At 37.2% G+C, this 5366-nt stretch overlaps 1 pseudogene; it reads left to right on the top strand.

Moving 5' to 3' along the window:
• Positions 1–2085: 2085 nt before the first annotated feature.
• On the top strand, positions 2086–3023 carry LOC109676823 (olfactory receptor 5AP2-like; annotated as a pseudogene).
• Positions 3024–5366: the final 2343 nt, after the last annotated feature.

The raw sequence follows: 5366 nt of genomic DNA on the forward strand, positions 1-5366 counted from the left end.
AAGTTATTTGCACCATATTCATCCTCCATCCCCCTGTTCTCCTATTTTGTAGAAGAAAAAACATAAAGGACAAAAAGAGAAACAGTGTTTTTGCTACTTTGAGATAAAGATAGCTACACAGGGAGTTTCCTTGTATTGTTTCCATGCATATATGTATTGCAACCACAATTGGTTTATCTTTACCAGTCCTCTTCACTCCTCAAGTAGATATATTTGATACATTGTATGAACATTTATAAATGCCACAATGTATCCCACCCAGCAAAACAATAAAAAGATAGAGAAGATGAACCAATTTGGGCTATACATGGAAATGTCACAAGGAAACTCCCTGTGTAGCTATCTTAAATAAACAAAAATATCATTTTTTTTCAAGTACAAAATCAGAGACCAGGAGGGCAGAACGGGGGTTTGTACTGGGTGGGGAAAGGACATGGGAGGGTGAATATAGTATAAATACTGTGCACGCTTGTATGTAAATGAAAACATACCTGTTGAAACTGTTCCAGAGATTGGAAGGGGGGTGTATGATAAAGGAGAATGGTGGAGGGGGGTGAATTCAAGTGTGATATATTTGATATATTGTAAGAACATTTATAAATGCCACAATGTATCCCCATCCAGTAAAACAATAGAACCAAGTAGAACAAAAAAAGTAGAAATCCACTGGTAGACATTGCTTCTAAATTTTTACTCAGGAGATCTAGGCGGGGCAACTCTTCTAAGTTTTACTTTTTCTTTTTTTGTTCTTCTTTGACTTTGCTGCTGTCTGCAAAGAACATTTCCATTTAGATTACATGATGCTAAGTTTCCCTCTCATTCAATAAGGCAGCTGAACATTCCATCTGCTACCTCTGGGGATTTCTGGTTTTATTATTTTGTTATTATTATTATTACTAAATTTTTTTGAACTCGTACATGAAAACATGAAACTGTACATCTCACGGGGTAGCAATGTGAATTTTGATACACGTTTATATTGTGTAATGTTCTAATAATACTCATATATGTGTATATATATTTATATATATATAAGTACTTATACATTTATTTTATATGGTGAAAACATTAAACATTTTTCTTTAGGTTTTTGAGGTATACAATGCACAATTTGTACCTTTAGTACAAGCTACTATCTAAATCAGTTCTGTTAGCATTTTGTAAATCTGATTGTAGAGGTTTTCACTCCCTTGGCTAGTCCTGTTGAGATGTTTACTTATTTTTATAATCTGATTCTCTAATTTTTGTAGTGAATTACTGAAAATTCTCAAAATTCAACTGAACTCATTTTTGTGTTCATAGATGCTGACTCTGGGGAATTTGGGTTACATTTAAAGCTGGTTGCATGATGGTATCCTCTATTTTTTCCCTAGCTATAATGTTTTAAAGGGCCCTTCCCACAGAGTCAGTTATATTCCTTATTTGTCATGGTTGATTCATTTTACTAAATTTCTTTTATCATTTTATGTGGTACTAGCGCATGAAACCAGGTCCTAATTCATGTCAAGCAAGTGCTACACTACTTTCGATATGCGGCCAGTCCTTCTGTTTTTATTTTGTTTTGAGACAGTGTCTTACAGTTATCTTTGCACAGGCTGACCTCAAACACCCAATCCTCCTGCATCCACCTCCAGAGTGGAAGGGATTAGAGGCATACACTATCACATCAGGCTAACTTTCAATATTTTAAATTACTCCATTAGCACTGAGAAGGAAAATTCAGTGGTCTAAGTTAATGGTGTCATATTTCTCCATAAATTGCATACAGAGATTATGTGAATTTATTAATGAACTTATTTATCCTAAATAATGATGACAGTAACATTTTAATAGTATGTTCTTATGATTATTCAATGAAAAGTTAATACAAAATTCATTGCTGTAAACAAATACTGAATCACTGTTCTCAAGGTCATTGATAGATATTAAGTCCCACATAGTATTTATTATTTTCATTTTTCTTTTTAAATTTTTTTTACAATTTATTTATGTCAGTAAAATATGTTTATATCTTTTACCATGTATTCACATAACCAAATGTAATGTTTCATTTTCTCTCTTAATCTAGCTCAAAGAACAAGATATATGAGAGAGATTCAGATCAGAAATCAAACAGCAATGATGGAATTTATCCCTTTAGGACTCTCAGACAATCTAGACCTGCAAGATGCTCTCTTTGCCTTGTTTCTGTCAATCTATGTGGCAACAATGGTGGGTAATTTGGGGATGATTGTACTGATTAAGATTGATCACTGTCTCCACACCCCCATGTACTTCTTTCTCAGCAGCCTCTCCTTTGTTGATGCCTCTTACTCTTCTTCTGTCACTCCCAAGATGCTGGTGAACCTCATGGCTGAAAAGGAGTCCATTTCATTTAATGGGTGTGCTGCCCAGTTCTTCTTTGGCTCCTTCCTGGGAATGGAATACTTCCTGTTGGCCATGATGGCATATGATTGATATGCAGCCATTTGGAATCCCCTACTATACCCAGTTCTGATGTCTGGGAGAATCTGCTCCTTCTTAGTGGCTACTTCATTCCTAGCAGGCTTTGGCAATGCAGCCATCCACACAGGGATGACTTCTAGGTTATTTTTTGTGGTTCCAGCAGGATCATCCATTTCTACAGTGACACCCCACCCCTGCTAAAACTCTCTTGCTCTGACACCCACATCAATGGCATTGTGATCATGGCTCTTTCCACTTTTACTGTCATCAGCTGTGTTATGATCATTCTCACTTCCTGCCTGTGTATCCTCATTACCATACTGAAGGTGTCTTCAGTAGAGGGAAGAGACAAAGCCTTCTCTATCTGTGCCTTCCACCTCATGGCTGTTGCCATCTTCTTTGGGACAATTCTTTTCATGTGCTTGCAGCCTACATTTAGCTACTCAATAGAACAGAATAAGATTGTGTCTGTATTTTATACAGTAGTGATCCTCATGCTAAATCCACTCATCTACAGTTTGAAAAATAAGAATGTGAAAGAGGCCCTGAAGAAGAACTTATAGAAACACATGCTATAAATCTGTGTTATCCATCCTACTGTCACATAGGAAAAAAATATATGCTCCTTTTAGCAGTACTATGTGACAGCTTAAGCTCTTTTTCTGTGTGAAAGGAAATAATTTAAAGTGAGGTGTGGGTTTTAACTTTAAGATAGCTTATATAGCTTAAAAGTGTACCCATGGGCAAATGGGATAAATCCATACTGTAGATGAATAATATAGGTTGCCCAGTAGAAGAAGGAATAGTCTTGGCCAGACAATTCCTTTCAGCCAGATCAATTCCAGCCTGGAAATGAGCTTTGAAATGTCAGCTGCCAAAATATCTGGCATTTTAGGAAATAAATTCCTCAACCATGAAAGGCACATCTAAGTGGTGTATCCCATCATTTGCTACAAATAACAAAACTATTCCACACATACAGTTGTCAAGAGTGAGATACATAAAAAGTGAGGAGAAATAAAAAAAAAAAAAAAGGGGAGAGACATTTCCTATGCCCCATAAAAGAAATGGGAGTAAGGACTCAAGATGATGATCCTTATCTCTTAGTCTTTACTTTCCCAGCTGGAATACAGGTGGTCACATCTTGCTAACTCTAATCTCTATTCATTAAGATAATGGATCTAAGTGGCAAATATGGTAGTTAAAACAGGAAGATGTCATCCAAGCCTACCCAAAACACAACCACAATAGGTATGCTTTAGAACTTCCCTTTGGCATACAAGCTTTTCATTCTGTTTGTTGCTCCACCCATACAAGGGGTCTTACAACAGATGCAGATAACTCTTTTATGTCTCTCTATTTTTGTAATTTAACATCTTATAGGATGGAGAGTTTAGATGCTCTATTTCATTTTTGCTTTCTAGCTTTAATGTCTCAGTCTGGCCCTTTCAGTTTACACTAAAATAATATAATTTCTCTGTATTTGGAGTGTAAGCCTAGGTCAAGAGACTCTTATCCTTGCTGTCTGTTGATGAAGACAATTGGGATCATCCCATGGATGATCCAGGAGAGTCCTTTTGAAGGGAGTATGTCTTTGAAGATCATAATCAGTGGTAGTTGCCTTTAATGAGGAGAAGCCACAGTCAGAGTGAGGCTGGCTAGAATTAGGGAAAGTTTGGGACCCCTCCCTTACATGACTATGAGCTCCTTTGTAATTACAAATAGTTAGAAAGAATGGGAACTTCCTCCCTCATGAATGGGGCACCTGAGAATTAACATAGGTGTGTACAGGAGTCTGCCCAGCTCCTTCTGCTTACTCAAGGGAGATGGTGGGGGTGGGTTCAAGGGGGAGAAATGACCCAAGCAATGTATGCACATGTGAATAAATGAATAGTAATAATAATAATAATAAAAAAAAGGTCAAGGCAGCCAGGTAATGACATGCCCTCATTTGGCTGGGGAACCACCCATTCCCTTTCCTATTCATTGATTATCGGATGGAAGTCACCTGGTTCCTTCCTTCCCATAGGTTATCATAGGTTTTAAAAGCACTTGAAGAATGGAAACACACTCTCTGGGCTTCTGGTTTTTACCTGGGCCTCACCATGCTGCTTTTTGTATTTCCCTTTCCTAACTTTTAATAAACTCCACTTACACCCAGGTGTCCTGCAATGGGTTGTTGCCTATAGGAGACAAAAAATTTGTAAGTCTTCTCATCACAGACTATACCAATGCCCTTAACAAGAGTTTTGTGGAGTTAGCCCTTGAGTTGTATCATTTGTAGTTTTCTAGCCTGGAGACAAAAGGAAACGAACTTGGTTAAAACATTAACATAAGCTTTAATAAGGAGCATCTGGATTTCTCCTGCAGCTATAGAAAAAGTGGGTGATAGAAAACAAGGGGAGTTCCTGTCCAGTTGAAAGGTAATCAGGCATAGGTATCAGGTAATCATGCTTGTGAACTACTCTTTTTAATTTCTTGGCTTTAATTGCTTTGTGATTGGCAGGGCACAAGTGACTCCATTTGGAATCTGACAATTTCCTCTCTTGTCTGAACACTTTCCTTTTAAACTTGCTTATTTTCAAATGGCCATTCATTGATGGAAAAAACTTCGTCCCAGTAGGTCTTTCCTCATTGCTGGGATAAGATATTCCATCCTTGTTGGTCTGATTTGGTCCCTCACTGGAGGGGAGTAACAGGCAGTTCAGGTGGGTATCTGTGCTTTTAGACCCTTTTGGCCAGGTTTAAGCAAAAAAGATTTTTAGAAGGAATAGTTCCTAGGCTGTGACTACCAGAAATTCATTAAGTTTAATTTTGTCTTCTTTGTGGGTTAATGTCCTGGTATCTTAAAAAATTCTCTTTAGTTTATTTTTGTTAGATAGAAGTTGTGCTTCTATAGAATACAACACAATAGTCACAAA

This window comes from Castor canadensis, chromosome 1, assembly GCF_047511655.1.
Source record: "Castor canadensis chromosome 1, mCasCan1.hap1v2, whole genome shotgun sequence".
In the NCBI taxonomy this organism is placed as follows: domain Eukaryota; kingdom Metazoa; phylum Chordata; class Mammalia; order Rodentia; family Castoridae; genus Castor; species Castor canadensis.